This window comes from Monodelphis domestica, chromosome 2 (assembly GCF_027887165.1).
Source record: "Monodelphis domestica isolate mMonDom1 chromosome 2, mMonDom1.pri, whole genome shotgun sequence".
Taxonomy (NCBI): Eukaryota; Metazoa; Chordata; class Mammalia; order Didelphimorphia; family Didelphidae; genus Monodelphis; species Monodelphis domestica.
In genome coordinates, this window is record NC_077228.1 from 133,206,579 (window position 1) to 133,229,028 (window position 22,450).

The 22,450-nt window shown below is 39.1% G+C and overlaps 1 non-coding gene across 1 annotated transcript in view; it reads right to left on the reverse strand.

Moving 5' to 3' along the window:
• LOC100025157 (uncharacterized) overlaps positions 1-22,450 on the reverse strand; it is a 57,234-nt gene that overhangs the window by 32,646 nt on the left and 2,138 nt on the right. Inside the window, exon 2 of the transcript XR_008916225.1 lies at positions 8,879-9,047. This is a non-coding gene — a transcript (uncharacterized LOC100025157). The remainder of the gene's footprint in view (positions 1-8,878; positions 9,048-22,450) is intronic.

Sequence of the window (22,450 nt, forward strand, 5' to 3'; positions counted from 1 at the left end):
TACAAGTCTTATGTAACAGTATTGTAACAAACATTATTCTGAGAAGGCATCTCTATATTTCCCTAGACTGCCAAAGGACCCTATGATACAAAGTAGGTCAAGAATCTTGTTCTAGGACAAAGTTTTTGGACTTCAGAGCCATTGCTCTGTTCCCTGCATCAGGATTCCTCCCCTTCTTGTCACCCACAAAAAAAATGGGCAAGATCCACTTTCTTTGGAGACTTGTATTAAAGAAGGTTCCAGAGAAAGGATTGGATCTAGTTACCTTATTTTTTGACTGCTAGGTGGCTCAATGGAGCCTGTAGTCAGTAAGACCTGATTTCAAATGTGACTATAGACACTTACTAGTTCAGTGACCCTGGATAAGCCCTTAACCTCTGCCTGCCTCAGTTTCCTCATCTATAAAATTGATATAATAATATCACCTACCTACCTACCAGGATGATTGTGAGGATCAAATAAGAAAATATCTATAAGGTGTTAAGTACATTACTTGGCACATAGTAAATGCTATATAATTGTTAATTACTATTATTTTGTGAGCAGGGATTTGAGGAGGAAGACTTTGATACTGAGAGGTCAGGATAAATGGGGGAGACTAGAATATGGGAATTGGGGTATCTGAAGAGATATGGGGGTAGCTGGGTGGTTTAATGGATAGAGCACTAGGCTTAGAGATGGGAAGTCCTGGGTTCAGATCTAACTTCAGACATTTCCTTAATGGGTAACCCTGGGTGAGTCACTGGCCCTTGAGAGAGAGAGTGACAGACAGACAGACAAAGATGGAGGGAGAGGAGAGAGAGACATATAGACAGTGAGATAGAGAGACAGACAGACAGAGATATGGAGAGAGAGACAGGGAAACAGAGAGAGTCAGGGAGAGAAAGAGATGGAGAGATACAGGCAGACAGAGAGATGAGGCAGAGAGAGAGACAGACAGAGACAGAGAGAGGGACAGAAAGAGACAGTCAGAGAGACAGAGTCAGAGAGAAAGAGGAGAGAAGAGAGAGAGACAGACAGAAAGAGAGAAACAGAAAGAGAGAAAGAGAGAGAGAGAAAGAGAGAGACAGAGAGATACAAGCAGACAGAGAGATGAGGCAGAGACAGACAGACAGAGGGACAGAAAGAGAGAGTCAGAGAGAAAGATGGAGAGAGAAGAGAGAGAAAGAAGGAGATGGAGAGATAGAGGCAGACAGAGATATGAGGCAGAGACAGACAAGAGACAGATAGATAGAGAGATAGACAGAGAAACAGAGAGAGGGACAGAAAGAGAGAGAGAGAGAGAAAGAGAGAGAGAGAGAGAGAGAGAGAGAGAGAGAGAGAGAGAGAGAGAGAGAGAGAGAGAGAGAGAGAGAGAGATGGCTGTTGCTGCCAAAGAATTTTCAGGAAGAGAGGGGAGACTGGGAGGGTGGAGACAGAAGTTGGAGCAGGACTAGTCCACAAGGGTAACATCTGTACCAGATTTTTATGTAGAAAGAAGCTGAAGGGGCAACTAGATAGCTTAGTGGATGGAGAGCCAGGCCTGCATTGGGAATTTCAAGGATCTGGGTTCAAATTTGACTTTTGAAATGTCCTAATTGTAACCCTGGGCAAGTCATTTAACTCCAATTGCCTAGCCCTTACTGATCTTCTGCCTTGGGATTTATATTTGGTGTCAATTCTAAGACCGAAAGTATTTTTTTTAAAAATAGAGAAAGAATCCAAGTCCCTCTGTTTTTAATCTCTTCTTCTCCTTGCCCAGGAGCCTGAGATTGATTTCTTAAAAAAAAAAAATAAGGAAGAGCCTGGGCTTGGTTATGGCACTCCCATTACCCAGCAGCCAAGGAGATCTAGCCTTGGTTCCAGTAATATCCACACTTGCCTACCAAGAACTTGGTCACAAATGCCAGGGGCTATGATGGTATATCTAGGTGCCATGACAACTTGGCATTTGTGATCTGTGAGTCCCTAACATTCAAAAACTGGCTAGTCAATTTTGAAACACTAAATAAAGCTGAATACCCTTTTTGCTGGGCAAGGCATGCATGGAGGGTGGACAACAGGGGGTAAATGGCATGCTGCGGTGACCCCACTTATTCTCTTATGCTCAAGCAAGAAATAGAGCATAGCCAGAGAATGCTGGGAAGCAGCAGGTAGTGAGAGCAGAGAGAGGAGCTTTATCGGACAGGGTTCAAAGCTGGGGGTGAGGGGAGTGAGGGGGGGGAGCTCACTTTGTGCAAATGAGTGAAAAGCCTGTGACAGCACTAATAACAGCCCCAACCACAGACCAAAGGGTATGTTTTTCATGTATGCGAAAGAAAAAAATATACATAACACCTCTCTAGCCTTTTCAGTGACACACTAGTCATTAGCAATATCTCTGCATATAAATAATTGGCTAATGTTCCAGGAAGCCCAGAAAGATCAGTGTGTTTTCCCTTCTCTTATTGAACTGTCACTTCCTAAATCAATAGTTCATTTTGTTTCCTGCTGGCTGATGTTCTCATTAGGATCCATTGGTATATTCAATTTAATTCAATGGGCATTTTCTAATCTCATATAATAGTAGAAGATATAAGAAAATAGACAAACATAGATTAAATACTTACTGGGCTCCAGGCACTGAGAAAACAGAGACAAAAAATCGAAATAGTCTTTGCCATCTAGCTGCTTACATTCTATGGAGGGGCAACAACTTCTACAAATATAAGTAGATAAAAAATAAATGTGAAATATTTTTATCTCATTTAGGGGGCTCAGGGAAGTCCTTATATAGAAGGTAGAGAACCAGTTAGGTAGCAGAGTAGATAGAATCTTAAGCCTGGAGTTAAGAGTACCTGGGTTCAAATTGTACCTCAGACAGCTCCTAGCCTTATGTCCCTAGATAAGTCACTTAACCCTGACTGCCTGGCCCTTGCTGCTCTTCTACCTTAAAAATGATGCTAAGATAGGAGGTGAGGATTTAAAAAAAAAAAAGTAAGATAGGGCTTGAGCTAAATTTTGCATAAATGAATTTTTAAAAAAGCATTTGCTGAATTCTATATATGTAACTTGGCCCAATGTAAATGATAGAATTATTACAGAATTATAAAGGAGATGGGATTTCACATTTACAGTGCCCAACATTGTACTAAATACAGAGGACTCTAATACAAAAGCAAGATAGGCCTGCCCTCAAGCTTATATTCTATGAGGGAGAGCCATGACATATAGGGGAATATTGGCCAGGAAGAAATATTTTGGTATGGGGAGTTACATGCACAGAGATATAAAGGATTGATGGATGAGTCATTTCTAGTAGCAATGGCTCTTTGGATCTGATTGTAGTTTTCAGAGAAAGAGGTGGGAAGGGGAAGGAGATACATGGCACCAAAGGCAAAATTAAAAGATGGCAGGCATGGAATTGGAAGTATGGCTAGGATCAGCTGGATCTAGTGGGCCATGTGAATTTGCTCTCACCTACGGTCACCCATCTGGATAGAGTGGGCCCCAGGGTAATAATCCCAAAGTTGAATGGGTTAGGCCCCCAGAGCATTGTTTCTGGAGGTCCAGTGGGTTCAACATTTCAGCAGCAGGTGCATGGAAAGAAGATTTGAAGTATTCTAGGAATTCTAGGAGGTGGAGGTAAAGAGGGAGTGAATACTAGACACAGGGTTCAGTTCATTCAAAAGTACTGAGACAGGAGATGGAATTTCTGGCATTGTGAAGAGTTCCAAGTCTTGTTTGTCACTAGACATGTAAAATACATATGGAGTGATATATAATGAGTCTGGAAAGGTAGCTTTAAGCCAGGTTGTACAGCATCTGAAATGGCAAGCAGAGGAGTTTATGTTTGAGCTTAGAAGCAATAGGCAAACATTGAATCACAGAGAAGAGGGCAGAGGAAGAAGAAATAGCCTGGAGGAAATGGAAACCAGTGAGATCAGGAGATAGTTAGGGGTTTAGGAGAACATAGAGTCAATGATAATCCCAAAGTCTTTAGCCTGAATGACTGGGAATTATTCTAAAGGCAAGGAGTTTAGAAGGAACAGATTTTTTTTGCTAGGGATTATGCTAAGTGCTTTACAAGTATTATCCCATTTGGATCTTGAAACAATTCTTGAAGGTAGGAACTATTATTATTCCCATTTTACAGGTGAGGAAACTGAGACAAATAGAGGTTAAATGACTGACTCCAAGTTCATATAGCTGGCAAGTGTCTAAGGTTTCATTTGAACTCAGGCCTTCCTAAATGCAAGTCCAACACCCTGTTCACTACTCTAAGCATGTCAAATTTTAGCTTCTAGAGGGACATCCAGGTGAAAATAATCAAGCATATTCAGAAATGTCTGACTAGAGCTCTGGAGAAAAACTTGTGTTTAGTATCTAGATTTGAGTTATGATTTGAGAGATAGGATTATTGAAGTCATAAGAATTAATGCATTAATTGAAGGAGTCAATGGTGTGAGAGAGAAACAGAGAGAAAGGAGAGACAGGCAGATAGGAGAGAGACAGAGAGAAAGAGACAAAGATAGGAGAGAAAAGGAGAGAGACAGAGCTAGATGGAAGAAGAAGAAGAAGAAGAAGAAGAAGAAGAAGAAGAAGAAGAAGAAGAAGAAGAAGAAGAAGAAGAAGAAGAAGAAGAAGAAGAAGAAGAAGAAGAAGAAGAAGAAGAAGAAGAAGAAGAAGAAGAAGAAGAAGAAGAAGAAGAAGAAGAAGAAGAAGAAGAAGAAGAAGAAGAAGAAGACAGAGGGAGATGGAAAGAGAAAGACAGGGAGAGAGAGACAGAGACAGAGACACAGAGACAGAGAGAGAAAAGGAAGAGAGAAGAGTCAAGCATGCTCTCATTTAGTTATTAAGGAGAGGAAGAGGAATAGCAGAGGAGATAAATGGTGTTTAATCAAGGAAGGAAAATCAACAGAAAGCAGTATCAGAAAGTTGAAGGAAGAAAGATCATCCAGCAGAAGGATGATGATACTTTGCTGCAGAAAGACTGAGGAAGATGAGGATTAAGAAAAAGTTACTGAATCTGGCAGTTAGGAAATCATTGCTGCCCTTAAAGAGTAATTTCAGGAGAGTGGTAGGGATGGAAGGCATATTGCCAGCACTTTTGGTTAATAGTCAACACACTGACTACATCTTCTAGTTTAGTAAACGGTAAGAATCATATAGGACAATAACTTGAAGGAGTGACATGGTCAAGGGAAATTTTTTTCTTCTTCCTTCTTTTCCTCCTCTTCTTTTCTTGGCTTTTCCTTAGGATGGATCAGTATTGGGAATTTTATAGACAGAAGGAAAGGAGCCAGTAGAGAGAGATTGATGTAGCTGGTTAGACTGGGCCCCTTTCTCCAAAGGAGAGGAAGGGAGCTATGGCAATAAAGACAGCTATAATGATTGATGAATATCCATGAGTGCAGCCTCTTGATACCAAAGGAATTCTAATAACCCTCCTGTGTTGAACCTTATCTGACCTGCTCATAATTGGTTTATTCAAAGGTACTGGGGTTTGTTTGTCCTAGATTGGGCAAACTACCTCATTTCCTTAGTAGAAAACCCCATAGCTCCTAACTACAGGCCATCTGGAATAGGTCTATTAAATGGATAGAACCAATTTCCTGGGTATGTGACTTCATTTCCCAGAGCCAGATAAAAGCTGGACCCAGGTTGGCAGGAAAACAGATGTATATTTCTTCTTCTAAGAATGAGTATTGTTTGTATTATATCAATAAACTCTGTAGTTAAGTTAGGTTGGGAAGAGGAAGGATCAACACATTTTGAGGTTGGAGGGAGAGAGAAAAAGGTGAGTGATGATGTAGGGAGATTTTAAGGTATGAAGAACAGGAGACAAGAAAGCTCGGTGTTAATGGTCCTATTATTCTGATTTAAACAGTATTTTTTTGAATCTGTTAGTGAGATAGTTTCTTCTTTTTTTGGGGGGGGGTTCCTGGTCAAATTATTGGGTGGTTGTTTAAGACAACAAAACTCTTCAAGTAAAATACTTCTAAAACTCTTTAGTGTGGTCAAGGCCCACCACAATCAATCTTCAACCTACTTGGTATCATTTATATCTAACTCAACTCTCCATGCCATTTCCTCCCACCCCAAACACCAGATATCTAAGTCTACATGATTTTTTAGCAACTCTCAAATTTCTTATACTACTTTTGCATTTATCCCATTCTTTATTACACTATTAAAAGAGTTTTACAATTTCCCCAAAGTAATCCTTTCCACTTCCCTCCTTCTGTGTCCAACTCAGTGCCTAATTATACATACTGGTAGAAAAATCTCTATAAGTTGTTTATTCAAATTCATGTCATATATGGGCAATAAACATTCTTTTTTTTTTAACTCTTACCTTCAGTTGTAGAAGGCAGAAGATTAGTAAGGACTAGGCAATGGAGATTAAGTGACTTGCCCAGGGTCACACAGGTAGGAAATGTCCACTGAGCCACCTAGCTGCCCTTTAATAAACATTCTCCATCCACTTGATCTTTATCAGACTCTTTTGAAGTTGTGGTAGATATTGTCTAAAAGGCATTGCACTGCTCTGACTTTTGATGCAATTAGCCAAGATCATTCACAAATAAGAAAACTGGGAGAATTTTAACATGAGTGAGGATCCTTCAACATGAATTCTGTGATGGGTTTCTTCCATCACAATGGCAAATCTTTTTGGCAAGCACAGGTCTTTATGTTTAATGCTTTGCCAGAAATGTATGACCAGAGCATTGTTTTATATAGGGTTGTTTCTGATTTTGTATCTTTTAAATCATGTTGAATCATTTTGAGGAGAAGCATTGTGGTTCAGTGAAAAGAATACTGAAGCTGGAGAGTTGAATTTGAAGTCATGAGACCTGAGTTTGAATCCTGATTTTGTCTGTTTATCCTTGGCAAGTCACCTAACCTCTCTGAGCTTTTATTTTCTCATTGCTTAAATGAGGGGTTTGGACTTGGTGACCTTTAGGTTTTTTCTAGCTCTAAATATATAACTCTGTGAGATATGGCCAGGAGAAACTTTGTTGGAAAAGAGCCTTTAAGGCAGCACTTTGCTGTACTCTCTAACTGTGTAGCCCTGGGCAAATCACTTAACCTCTGTCTGCCTCAGTTTCCTTGACTGTAAACTGGGCATATTAATAACATCTGTTTCCTAGTTTTGTAGTGAGGATTAAATGAAATAATATTTTTAAAGCTCTTAGCACAGTTCCTGCTCCATAGTAGGCAGTTAAGAAATGCTTCCTCCCTCTCTTCCTTCCTTTCTCTGCATCAAATGCCTTTTCATAATCAAAAGTAAAAAATATTATATATATTACATTCTGTCTTTCAGTCAACTGTAAAATGTTAAGTGTATTGAACTCTTGAATTATGCTTGTGAAAGCCTTTCTGTGCTCTGCTAGTACCCTCAATGAAGCTCCTCTTGATTTCTGTGTAGATGACTCTCCTAAAGATTTTGGATCTTTGTATATGGGAAAGTCAGTCTATAGGTCTGTGATTAATGTTTTCTTGGTTGCTTTGTTTTATTTTATTTTATTTTTTATTAAGAAAGTCTGAAGCTTTCCATATATTCCCTTCATTTAGATATTTTGTGTATTGATCTCTCAATACCCTCACTTCTGGCACATATCTCTCCTCTATACTCTTAGTACAATCTGATTGTTTTTACCATCTTTGTTCTCTTTAGTGCCATTTCTATTGTCCCTATAAGGGCAGTAGAATGTCAAGGTTCCTATATGATGGCTCTTCTGTCCTTACCAATAATTTTCCAATTGCCAGATCCAGTGGTCTTTTCTCAGAGTTCATCTTCCTTTAATGACTACAAGTTTCCCAAGGAAACAACAGCCCACCTTTTCCATATTAACATTCTATTGCTTGTGTGTCAGCTATGGGAGGGGGTTAGGGGGAAGGGAGGGAAAGGACATAATTTTTGTAATACTGGAAAAATACTCTAAATTAATCAATTAAATAAAAAAATTATGAACTCCTCAAGGGGAAAAAATATTCTACTGGTGTTCCCATATGACAGTGAAACATAAAATGCAATAGATTCCAAAATGTTAAAAAAAATGAATAACACACAGAGGATATTGAGAGGAATATAGCGGGTGTGAGTAGGATGTAACATGACCAGTGAGGAACATCAGAGAGAACAGAAGTCAAAACAGGTTATAAGGGAAATGTCAGATGAGAAGAAAAGATGGGCTGGCCAGATGGTAACAGTGTGGGATGACAGGTGGACAGACAGGGCACTCCAGTGGTATCCTGATAAAATTAAGGGAAAATGAGAAAGACCTACAACATATTGGTTAGCCCTCTTATGATGAATTAACAGGATCACATGGATAAAAGCCACATAACATGGGTAGACATGGATGTGTTGTGATCAGCATTGTTAGAGTTCTCTTACAAATAAATGAGATCACAAATCCATTTAAGGGGAGAAGCTAGGTGGCTCAGGGGATGGAGAGCCAGGCCTAGAGACTGGAGGTCCTAGGTTCAAATTTGGCCTCAGATACTTCCTAGCTGTGTGACCCTGGGCAAATCCCTTAACCCCCATTCCCTAGCCCTTATGGCTCTTCTGCCTTAGAAGCAATACACAGAATTGATTCTAAGATGGAAAGTAAGAGTTAAAAAAATCAAATCCATTTAACTATTTTCTTACACTATGGTTATTAGTAGGTGTAAATTCTTTCCCTCTTTAAAGTGTATACCCCTCAAAAGAATTGGTGTTGTATACATCTTTGTAATCCTAACACCTAACACAGGCTCTCTATACATTGGACTCTTAATTCAACTCAAGTACAATCTCAAAATTTGTAATCAATAATGGATACAAATGCATCTTACATATATGTACATATACATACATAAACATGCATACATATATACATGTACACATATCACATGAATCTGGAACACTTACCTCCTTGTCCTAACACCAGGATAGCCAATAGATCTCCTCTGTTTCAAAATGCAAATATGTCTTGTATTAAGCAGACTTCAGATCCTGGAGTAGATGGATAACCATGATGGTGATGATGGTCCATATTTCCTTTGTGTGCCATTAGGAGGTAGTACATATTCTTTTTTCTCTAGAAAGAAAAGAAAAGCTGACATTGGCTTTTGGAAAACCAGAAAGAATGCTGAAAGTGCTCTTATAACATGCAGCATTTTTTTAAATCTATGAGAACTGAACAATTCAGGCATGAATTTATAGCAGCAAAAAATTGGAAACAGAGATTTTGACCATTGGCTAAGGAATGGCTGAATATACTGTGGCATATGAATGTAGGGGACCATCACCATCCCATACACAATCATGAATGTAAGGTGTATATGGAAGACTGTAAAGACATATGAAGCCAAGCAGAATGATGTGAGAAAAACCAGGAGAATAATATGTTTATTGGCTATAATTATGCAAATTGAAACAACCTTAAAACCTGCCTAACTCAGACTATTGGCATTGATCAACATTGGTCCAAGAGATCAAATGATATAACATATAATCCAAGATAAAGGAGTTGGAGATCACAGGAGGAAAATATATAGTGTCAGGCATTCATTTTGTCAGTATTAACTGTTTTTCCTTTTGTCTAAGGGAGGAGTCAGTGGGGGGAATGGTGTCAAGAAATGATTAGGGAGCAGCTAGGTAGCACAGAAGATGGAGTACTAGGCCTGGAGTTAGGAGGGCCTAGATTAAAATATGGCCTCAAATACATCCTAGTTGTGTGGCCCTGGGCAAATCACTTAAACCCTATTTGTGAAAAGAAAGAGAAAGAAAGAAAGAAAGAAAGAAAGAAAGAAAGAAAGAAAGAAAGAAAGAAAGAAAGAAAGAAAGAAAGAAAGAAAGAAAGAAAGAAAGAAAGAAAGAAAGAAAGAAAGAAAGAAAGAAAGAAAGAAAGAAAGAAAGAAAGAAAGAAAGAAAGAAAGAAAGAAAGAAAGAAAGAAAGAAAGAGAAAAAAAGAGAAAGAAAGAAAGGAAGGAAGGAAGGAAGGAAGGAAGGAAAAAAGGAAGAAGGAAAGACAGAAAAGAAGGAAGAAAAAAGAAGGAAGAAAGAAACAAAGAAAAATGGTTGGTATGAAAAACAAAATGCATCAATAAAAATGTTTTAAATGGGGCCTATTCCTCACAAAATGTTTTTTTTTTTTTTTGTGCTTGAGTAAAAATAACTGTTGGAACCTAAAACATTTTGATGGAAAGGACTTTGATAGGCCATTCCTAATCTCATCAGGGTTACCAATAATTTCCTAATCATCAAATCCAGTTTTCTCTCCTCAAAGCTCATTCTTTTTGAGGATTTTGCAGTATTTGACACAACTGATCATGCTCTCCTGGATATGTTGATTTTTTTCTCTCCTAGCTTTTATTACACTATTCTCTCCTTGTTTTCTTTCTTGACTTGGTCTTCTTTGCCAGTTCACTAAGCTCCCAACATAACTGAGCAACATGTATGTAAAGGATGATCAGATATTGACAACCCATAAATACTGTCACATACTAGTTTAAGCCAAGATTTGGCTTAAGTCATAGGATCACAGATTTAGATTTGGAAAGACCCATACTAGTCACCTATAAGAATGGTGTGTCTCATCTCAACTCAAATGATTGATTCTAAAGAAGATGTTCTGTGTCCTAATATTTTATCAAAGGAGAACATTTCTTTGATGGACTTACAGAATTAACTATAGGCAGCAAAGAGAACAGAGAATCAGCCCAAAGGTAGTGTAACCTTCCCCCTCCCCTAACCACTTATCACACCATTAAAGAAAATGGACCAGTAACAAACGATGCAACTAGTCTGAGAGAGGACAAAATTGATATATGGAGGGAAGTTCATTTTAGGACTCTTCAATATCCCTAATCTTTGGGGCCAAGGAAGAAGCTACACACATTCAAGGGAATTTCATGAGATCTCTAGAAAGGAAGAAAAGACTTATATGTAAGTAATTCCTGTGAACTACCATTTTGCAACATATGTTCTCTAAGTCTGAGCCCATTTTGTTTTGGACTCTATATGCTTGTGGGAGAGCATGTCTCAGATAGTGAGGGAATTAAAAAAAAACTTAACTCCTTATTATACTTATATAATTAAACATCCCTCTGATAATTGATGTTAATAAAATTGATATTAGGGAGAGATTAACTGGCTAAATGAAGCATACTGGTGGGGGCTAAGATGCTATAGTACTAGAAAATCACACCCAACCTCTCAGTATTACCCTTATAATTTTGAGAGGAGAAATAATTAACTGCTATCTGGTCACCCAACCAGTAAAAATGAAAATTGGCAGAATGAACCTAGAGAGAATGCATCATATTCAATCCATCACTCTCATTCTACATAAAGGAAACCAGGAATTGCTCTTGAACACAAATACAGTGGTCAAGGAATCTGGAATCTGAATTTAGGTCTTCTGACTCCAAACTGTCTTAGGAAATTTGACACATTTTACCTAAGTTATAACTTGTTGATATGGTCAACATTAAATTTGGCTGGCTTTACCCTATACCTACATGTTTCTTATAAGTGGACTAATAAGGCAGATTTCAGGAGATATGGGTAAAAGGCCCCTAGGAAAATAGATGGGCTAAACAAGAATTACTAAGAAAGGATATGTTCTCAGCATTATGCCTTTCCCTCCCTCCTCTTCTTTCCCTTATTCTCCCATCCCCCCTTTTACCAGACCCCCCCCTTATCCCCAGTTAGGACAAAATGGAAAAGTTATATCAAAAGCTAAAAATTATGAATCCAAGACTTGAACTTGTCTGAAACTTCTGCCATCACTTTGATTGAAAACAGTCAGCCAGTTGAAAAGGAAAGGTATAGAGTGGAGGCTTATCATTATAGACTAGAAAAATGTATGCTCTATTTTGAAACTATGCCCAAAGGGCTATCGAACTGTTCATACCCTTTGAGTCGGCATTATCAGTACTTTCTGTATTCCAAAGAGATAAAAACAAAGGGAAAATGACCTATTTCTACAAAAATATTTATAGCAGTTCTTTGTGGGGCAGCAAAGAAATGGAAATTGAGGGACTGTCCATCAACTGAGGAATAGCTGGACAAGTTGGGATATAATTCACATGGAATACACTTGTGCTATAAGAAAGACAAGCATGATGCTTTCAGAAAAAACCTGGGAAGACTTATATGAACTGATGCAAAGTGAAGTGAGCGAAACCAGAACATTGTACAATGTAACAGCAATATTATAAGATGATGAACTGGGAATGACTTGGCTATTCTCAGTAATACAATGATCCATAATAATTCCAGAGGACCTCCAGCGAAAAAACAGGTGGAATATAAATACAAATCAAATCATATTTTTTACTTTATGTTTCATGATTTGGTTGGCTTTTTTTGGTATATTTCCTTTGCAAAATGGCTAATATGGAAATATGTTTTGCATAACTACACATACCTAATCTGTATATCAAATTGCCTTCTCAGGGAGGGAGAGAATTTGGAACTTAAAAAAAACACCAAATGTTAGAGTTTTAAAAATGTAATTGGGAAAACAATAAAACAAGAGAAAGAGAAATGTATTCTCCTTGTATGAAGAGCTGGATCATCTGTCATCTTTTTTGTTCGGGTAGCTAAAGGGTTAAAATTTGAGAGAAAGAAAAAATATGTGAGGATGGGGAGAAGAGGGATCGAGACTGCTCATGAGCTGACCAAGGTGAAGGATGGCCTCTATTATTTCAGAAATAACCTTGCTAGTTTCTGTGTTGTTTAGGAATTTATAAACTGAGGATTTTTTCCTTTACCCAGCATTTCATCTCAAGGAATATATGGAGAGACAGGACAGATAGATCAAAACAAGAGTCACCAAAAAAAGCAACAGGACATCCTGCAAATATCACATGAATGCCAAATTTTCAGGGTCCAAGTCTGGCTCACCAGACTTGTGGACTGAGGTATCCAATATAGGAGTGCAGCAATACCATTACTGTGATGGACAATTATCAAAGAGTCAGTTCTCTAAACCTTGAACTGGGCCTATGCAGGATTATGCCAAAGATATGATAAGAAGGAAAAACAATCATAGGAGAAAGACACCCTGTACTATTTATGAATGGCATTTGGAGAGCAACCTATGAGCATCATGGGCATAAAAGGAGGAAAAGACATTGGCTTATTAAAAATGAAGTGGTGTATTTCTGGGAGAAGACAGTTTTTCACCAACCATTTTTTTTGGTTTTCTTATGTACAGAATGGAGGTGGGGGAAGCCCCTCAACAACCACCTGAATGCACAGTCAAGGAGTGTATGTTCTAAAGGGGGAGACAGAAAGCAAATAGCTAAGTACATACAGAGAAAAAAGAAGATAAAGGGGAAAGCATTAAGGAAAGTCTGAAAAAAGATGGCTACAGGAGGTGGGATTTGAACTGAGACTTGAAGGAAGGTGGGGAGCTTAGGAGGCATAAGAGAGAAGGTAGAACATTTTAGGAATGTGGGACAAATAATGCAAAGGAATGGAGACAAGAGATTAGATTTGTGTCTGTGTATGAGGATCATCAAATAAGGCAGAGTAGCTGAGGGAGAGAGGAACAGGCAAGCAAGAAAAGGACCAAGCAGTGAAGAGTTTAAAAACCAAACAGAGGATCTGGGTAATTGGGGTTAAGCGACTTGCTCAGGGTCACACAGCTAAGAAGTATCTGAGGTCACCGCTGAACTGAGGATCTCCCTTCTCCAGGTTTATTTCTCTATTCACCTGACTGTCCTTACTCTTATTTTTTAGGAGAATCCTCTAGGCAGCTGAGTGGAGGACGAACTGGAGTGGGGGGAAGTGCTGTGGCAGGAAGTCAGTTAGAAGGCTATTGCAACAGTCTAGACAAGAAGTGAGGTATGAGTCAATGGCAGGGACCCAGAAGACACATGTTGTGGAAGGAGAATTTCAGCTGTGCTTTTCATTGTCCCCTACGGCTGCTAAGTTACAGTTACTGGAGAACCACATTTGTGAAATGGGGTAATTGGCAGGTGATCTCAAAGGCAGTCACTTCAGGTCTATCATTTTATGAGTGTTTGAAAACGATAACCCAGTTCACCTCAAGGCTAACTAAATTATAAACACAACCTTCATAGCAGTCTTCATTTACCACCCAGCTGTGTAGAATCAGACCAGGCAGGACTTACCAAACAAAAAGGGGGGAAAGAAAAGAAAGAGAAGGCAATGGAGGGTCCTTTCCTTGGAGGTGCTGCATCAAGTGGCAGGTGTTCTTTAGTAGATGAATTATATCTCACTTTTCATGACCTCATTTGGGTTTTCTTGGCTGAAATACTGGGTGGTTTGCCATTTCTTTCTCCAGCTCATTTAACAGGAGAGGAAACTGAGGCAATAAGGGTAAGTGACTTGCCCAGGGCTGCACAGGTGTGTTTCTGAGGGTAGATTTGAGCTCAGGGAGATGAATCTTTCTGACTCTAGGCTAGGAGCTCTCTACCACAACATGTAGAAATCCAAAATGCACTGGGGCTGAGCAGCAGGTAGAGAAGAGGGAGGGAACTTGTAATCTCTTCTAATGCTAGACTTGGTACAACTACACCTCTTACCTGTGTATGTAATTCTCAAATATGTGATCAGTGGATCACTTCCATAACCTATACCTAAAACCTCTGGGATAAATGATTATATTTCTTCTTCCCTTTTTCTTAGAGGTAGAATGGTATAGTGGACAAGTAGACTTGGAGTGAGGAAGGCCTAGGCTCAAATCTCACTTCAGACATTTAGCAGCTGTAAATCCCTTAATTTTCTCATCTGAAAAATGGGATTAATAACAAGAGCTACTTTGCAATTCAATATGTAAAGGTGGCATAGTGGATAAAGCACTGAACCTGGAAGTAGGAAGACCTGAGTTCAAATCTAGTCTCAGACACTTATCAGCTGTGTCACTTAACCCTTTGCCTCAGTTTCCTCATCTATAAAATGAACAGGAGAATGGCAAACTACTCCAGTATCTTTGCCAAGAAAACCCCAAGTCTGGTCATGAAGAGTCGGGCATGACTAAAAACAATTTTAAAAAGTGTTTTTCACACCTTGAAAGTACTTTTTTAATAGATGAGATCATCATCTTCATTCCTCTAAAGTACCACCTACTGTATTTAGAAAGGCTCTTTCACAGGAGGTGTCACAGAAGTCACTTGTTTTCATAATAAGCTCCACTATCCTAAGATACCCAAAACCCTACTAGTTTTTACCAATGAGAATGCACAGAAAGCAATCAGAAATAGAAAGCAGTAGACGTGGTCATTCAATATAGAGTAACCCTGTGTAGTACATTTTTGTTTTTCTTTTTCCTTTTCAAGGAGACAGGGAAATTAGTTAACCACTCAAAATTTTTTTTGTTCCATTTGCTTTCCTTATGCCTGGTTTCCAGAGTTCAAAAAAATCTGTGAGGCATTATCTTTTTTACAGAAGGAAAAAAAGCCAAAATGTATTTATCTCAGAGATCTTCCTACTGGCATATTAACTATAAATACTGTACAGCACAAGAGTTCTTAAGCATCTAATTATAAGGGAACAGCTTGAGCTACATTATTAGCAATAGTTAAAAATAAACTATATTGATTATATTTTAGGTCCTTGGGGGAATAAAGGTGGTCACTGAGAAACCAAATACTGCTAAGTGACAGCTCTGCCTGGAATTGGAGCTCACAGGTCAGAGAGTGTCAATATTCTAGATGAGAATATTAACATTTGTTCTTCTCTCTGAGGTCAAAGCAGCTTTGATGGCCTCCACTGAGCACCTCTTAGCTAAATCCAGCTTGTTGATGAGGAAAGTAAATTGCTAGCGAAGATAGGATGCAGCAAGGTCAAGGGAGATGATGGCAGATGAAAGATACAGTGCTGCATTCCCAATAAGTAATGACACAGACTTTCCATTTGGATTGTGATGCCAATGAGAAAAAAGTTTTTTGGGAGGGAGTAGTGTTGAGAAAATCTATTAAGTTGTGATGAGTAAGGCCCAGACAATGAGAATGTGAAGAGATTATAAAATGCCTGCCAGAACTGTCCTGGGAAGAAATCTATAGACAGAGCTGAGCAAGAGAGGGCTTGTGACCGAAAACTCAGACAATAAAATCAAATCTGATCTGTTGCTGATTGAGATTACTCAGTCTGTTCTAAGAGCCAGTGAGTCTGACAGAGACCCAGGGAAGGGTCAGCAGCCAGAGGGAACCTGGAGCCACTAATGTCTGTGTGATGGGATTTCAGAAAGGGCTTTAACTGCAATGAACTTAGCTGGAGCAGATAAGAATTGAAAAGTGATTTCATTAGTGATGATCAGTCCCAGTGAGTGTGTGTCAGATGAAATGAGAATAGACAGAGAAGTAAAGCAATCCAAAGCAAGAACTCTGCTAGCAAGCAGCCCATTTTTCTGTCTCACTGTGTGGAGAGCACTGGGGTTGAGTGCAGAAGGTATAGCAACCACCACTATTTTGTGTTTCTAAGGGAGTGGTGAGGGGGCAAAAGAATTATCTCGATTTTCTTCCATATGGGATGACTTATAAGACATAAGAGATCATGGAAAAAACATTGACTTAAATCCACCAACTAGCTGTGTGACCTTGGACTCATGGATTCATAGTTAGAGCCCCAAAGACCCTCAGACAACAATTTATCCAACCCTTCATTTTTATGGATAAGAACACTAAACCCCAGAAGGGTTAACTTGACTTGGTCAAGGTCACAGATATAGTAAGTGGCAGAATTGGGGTTTAAAGTCACATCCTTTGTCTCCAAATCTAGAGTTTTCCCCAATATACCCAGTCTTTGGTCCATTGAAAACCTCAGTTTTCTCATCAGTAAAATAAGAATGTTGACCTGGATAATCTCCAGGGTCCCTTTCAGCTCTAATGCCCTGTGATTCTAGGACTTAATTTGCCAATAGCATAGAGTGATTACAACCACAGAATCTTAGAAGTGGAAGAGATTTTACAGAAACACAGATAGGGTTCATGCTGAAGCTTTACAGAGAACAGAACACCCAGCTTTCAACCATTCTTCCCTCCAGGAAATTTATCTCTGCTAAAGAATGCAGTCATGGAATATGGATTGATTCCTGTGATTACAGAGGATTACAAAAATGCACAGTAAGAAACAATATTAACATGTGAATACTTATCTATCTTATTCATTTTGTTTTAAGGGTATCTTTTTCTCTAAAGGTATATGTAACACTTTTATCCTCAGAGGTGTTATAAGGAAATGATCAGGAGGGATTGCTACAAAAAGAAGAAGCAGGAAGGTTCCAGAATTCTAGGAGAGTGACAGAGTTGCTTTTCCTTGGGGCCAGTTGAAGCTGGAGGTTGGTTGGTCTAACTAAGCTCCTTGAGTGGACCTTGTGAGTTTGACTAGTCTCCTTTAGCTGTCTTTCTGATCCAACTGCTTGTTACTGTGTTCCTGTGTGTATCCAGTTGTTGCTGATAGAGTGATATTTCATCAGAGTTGCTTAAGATATCCAAGAGCCAACTGTCAGTGAGAACTTTTTCCCTTGTGAATTTTAGATTTTCTATGCCCTGATTAGTTTTTAAAAAATCCTAACAAACAGGAATGGCTACACCCCTACTTAAGGATTAAGTGTTGAGGAGGATGGCCTATGACAGACATGTGCTAGCAAGTGACAAATAAGAAACAACTGAAAGACCCTCTGGGCTGTCCTAAGTCAAGCTTAAGGTAACATTGGTACATGTAAATTGCAGGAAGTGATGTAAAAAAAAAATCTATATATTCGCATGACTTCCTCTTGATGGTCTCTTTTTGGCAGTGGAGGCGTGGAGCTCTGGGTCTCTCTCTGGCTCTTTCATGGCAGAGACGTGGCTGGTGGCAGCGTGCCGGGCATCTTGGTGTGCCTGCAGCTCTTGTCCGGTTTTGGTGATGAGGGTCCTTGCTGAGGTGACTGGGTCAAGTGAGGTGTCTTCCCTGAGGTCTCTTGGAGTTTAGGCTGATTCCTTTTTTTCCTTTACCTTTCCTAAAACGCTATCTTTCTAGGACGCCCCTCATCTTGGAGGAGGCCTTGTGGTTGGAAGCCGAGCTAGATTAAATCTTGGAGGAGGCCTTGTGGCTGAGGTCTCTGAACTCCCCTTGGTTTAGGCTAGGCTGGAGAAATCTTATACCCCTTTCTCTCTCTCTCATCTTTTTAATTCCTTCCCTCTATATTAATTAAACCACCATAAAATTCCCAAACTGACTTGAGTATTTTTATTGGGATTTGAATTAATCCCTGGCAACCATTAGTATAATATATTAGTCAAAACTGCTACATTTACCCCTTATACTCTTTTGTCCTGTTCCTGCTTACCTTCAAACCTTACCACCTTTATTCACCATCTTAAGGGGGGTTAATTTGGTTAGTGAAAGGTATTTATTGTAGAAACTGGGACTTTAGGTAGAGAGGTGATAGATAGTGCAGATACCAACTGTCATAAGATAAGACCTGGATTTGGGGGGGAGGCTTATTTATATTATTAAAATAGATCATCCTAATTCTCTTCTCTTCCTTCCCTAAACTTGAATAAACCCTGTTACATAGTATGTTGTTATCCGGTTAACTTTATCCTGTGGGCTTTCCCAAACCCTGAGATCCTTCTGATTACTGGTCCTAATAATATTCCCTGATCTACAAACATCCGTATACTACTAAGTATCATATAGTTAGTTATTTCACTCTCATGCTTCTTTTTTCCTACCTAAACAACTAAAGCACCACTAATCTGTTCAGGGGGGACTAGCACCTCTGGAATGAGGATTTTCCAAATCTTTTTCAGGACTGCTCATCCATGTTTGGTATCCACCTGTCACCCAACTTTCACCTATGGCCCCATGAGGCTATACATGAGCATGCACAGTAGCCATAACCTGGTAAAACTGTCTCTACAGACAGGACAAACAATGTTGAGGGTAAACTATAAGCCTCCAATCCTTCAGTGAGTTAGGGAGATGTCTATCCTAAGCATGTAAAGACTTTCCCTGGCAGAATGGGCAGAGACAAGCGCTCTGCTCCAATGGCCATGAAGGCAGATGAAGTTAGATTGACCATTGGAAAGACCAAGATCCTCTCCTGAATCCCAGGCCATCATCACCAGTTATCCCCGACTTTTGTCTTACCGTTGGACTTCAATGATTCTAGAAGAGAGAGTAAGGCTGATGACTTTGGGCATATTTGCCTCACTTCAATTCAATTCACTCTCTGGTCAATATATCCCCCTATGATGTCACTGACTCTCTTCAAAAAACAAAGGAAAAACAATAACAATAATCATTAGAATGAACTAGAACTGTTTCTAGTGTGGACCAATAAGATCAGTCCTGAGGAATTCAATAGATTGAATTCCTCGTAGGTTTATGAAATTTTCTGTAATGGGGAGAATGCAGCCAAACCAGATCTTGTAGCAAGTTGGAAACCTCTGCCCAAGTGCAAACAGAACTACCACATTCTTTAATCTCCTCTAGCTTACCCTCATAGAGGGGAAAGATTCTAAGCTGCAAAGTGAGCAGCACCAACAAGAGAGAACACCAAAAAGTATATTCAGACAAGAATGGGGGCAAGAGGTGGAATAGGATAGAATAAGCCATCCTTGTTATAACTGCCAAAATCACCTTCCTAAAGCACAGGACTAACCATTTCACTATTCTACTCAAGAAGTTTCAGTAGTTCCCTATGGCATCCAGCATAAAGTAGAAACTGCGTAGGTTGTTCAAAGTCTGGTTCTAGCATACCTTTCCACACATTACTCTTCTTCAGGTATAATAACTAGGTCATTGCCAAATGAGACCATTTGCTATTCCCGGTACCTGGCATCCTCTCTGTGCCTTTAGAAGGACATGCTGCATGCCTAAAATATATTTCTTCCTCATCTCTACTTCACAGGATTGTTCTTTTCCTTTAAGACTAACCTTGGGTACCTCCATCTTAGAAATGCTTCTTCTCCTCAGATGTTTTGCAACTGGACAATGGCTCTTTAAAAGTTCCCAAACTTTCTTGGAGCAATTTACACCTGACAGATGTCTCTATATGTACTGCTCAGAGGGAAGTACCATCCCACTGTCCTCAGCACATGGGCATCTCCATGAAGGTGAAGAAGGAAAGAGAAAGATTCTTATAAAACACCCTTGACAATCTCATTATAACCATGTCTACTTTTGATAGGCAGATCAAAGAGTGGAGAAAAATAGATGAGGCTGGCCAGTCAACCAGAGAAGTTTCCTGTTGTTTTACAACTATGCCCAGCATAAGCTTGTAATCATTAACACCCCATTCCACCTACTGACCAAGAGAAAACATGTAAATGTGTACCCAAGGGCCCAAAGAGGGTCATCTTACTGATTATAACCTCATTTGGCAACAGGTGACATTTGGGTGACTGCGGTGACTGGTGATATAGGGTGCTAAGTAAATATGCTCCAAATACTCATTAAGGCCATGATCGATGTTCCAGAAAGTGTACATAGATCAAACTCCAGGGGGAAATGGACACCTGCAAGGTGCTATGTCAAATGATATATCAGGACAATCTTAACAGAAGCTCTCCTGGGGCAGTGAGGTAGCACAATGGATAGACTGCTAGGTCTGAACTCAGGGGGAGGTGGGTTCAAATCTGCCTCAGATACTTCCTATCTGTGTGACCCATGGGCAAATTGCCTAGCCCACTCTCCTGTCCTAGTATTGATACTAAAACAAAAAGTAAGGGTTTAAAAAATAAGAAGAAAAAGAAGTTCTTATAGCAGCTATTCTCATTAAGAGGAACTCATTGAAAGCAGGGTCTGTCTTTTGCCTTTCTTTGAATCCCCAGAGCTAGGCTCAGTACCCATTCTCAGAAGGCACTTAATAAATTCTTATTGACTGATTCTCACTCTCAAACCTATAGCAATTTGAAGGTCCCAATGGTATCTACTATAGACAGACATAAACACCATGGACATTGACAAAAAAAAATAGGCTCAAGACTTAATACCTCAAGTTTTCCATCTGTCCCATTTTGACTAGAATCAATATCATAAAACTCAAAAATCAATGGTATTTACTAGAGAACTAAGTCAAATGTTGCAGTGTTTGCATTTGAAAGATGGGCCTCAGGATTATAAGATCTAAAGTTGAAAAGGATGTTAATGGATCATTTTTAGAGAAAAGGTAACCAAAGCCCCGCCAGGAGGGGAAATGACTCATCCAAAATCATGTAGCTGTAAAAAACATAGCTAGAATAATGCAGTATAAAAGTAGGTTTCAAATCCAGGTTCTACAACTCCAGATCAAGCACTCTTACTCCAGAAATGTGAGATATCTTCACCAAGGTCATACAGATAAGAAGCAAAGCTGAGATTCCAACCCAAGTCTTGTAATTTCCACTTTGGTACTCTTTCAACTACTTTACATTGCTTTTTATGATGCTGGCTATATGAACTTGGGAAAATAACTAAAGTTCCATGAATATCAGTTACCTCATCAATAAAGTGGAGAATCAGTCATTCTCCAAGCACCAAACTCCCTCAAAGGATACAGATGAAGAAACAGTGGCTCAGGAGGTGAAGAACTCACTTCCCCTAGATCATATAAGCAGCATGTGGACGGAAGAGGAAATTGAACCCAGGTCTTCTGATTCCAGAGCCAGGACTCCTATTTTAGATCATATCCATATTTTTCTAGAAGCAGAATAGAATAGTGGATAGAACACTGGACTCCAGAGTCAGGAATGCTTGGTCTCTCTGATGAGTTCAAATCTCACCTCAGATACTTACTAACCAGGTGACTTGGGCAAGTCACTTCTTATTTTTCTCAGCTGCAAAATGAGAAGGTAGGACTTGAAGGTATCCCAAGTTTCCTTCAAGTTCTAAATCGATAATCTTAAGATACTATAGCTGCCAACTATATTCCAGGTATTGTGCAAAGTGCTGGGGATAGAAAAACAAAAATGAAAACATTCTTGTCCCTAAGTAATAGGAGGAACACAAATACTCTCTCTCTCTCTCTCTCTCTCTCTCTCTCTCTCTCTCTCTCTCTCTCTCTCTCTCTCTCTCTCTCTCTCTCTCTCTCTCTCTTTCTCTCTCTCTCTCCATATATATGTACATGATATAGATATCTATATAGAGAGATAATATAGATATTATATTACATTAACTTCTATGGAGAAGCAAAAGGAATACAGATACTATCTCCTCCACTTTCCCCATATATATGTGTGTATATATAATGGATGATATAGAAATATATAGAAATAATATAGATAGACATAGATAATATAGATCACCTTCTATAGAAATGAAACAATAGGAACGCATATTCTCTCCACATATGAGTACATATATATAATAGATAATATAGAAAGATATAGATATATTACCTTCTCTTCTATGGAGAAGAAGCAATAGGGACACAGGTCTATCTTTCTAGATAAATAGATATAAAACAGATAGTTATTTCTGAATAGAGATAATATAGATGTATATGAATAATGGCAAATATAGACAATTATCTATATCCATATATAAATCTAATAT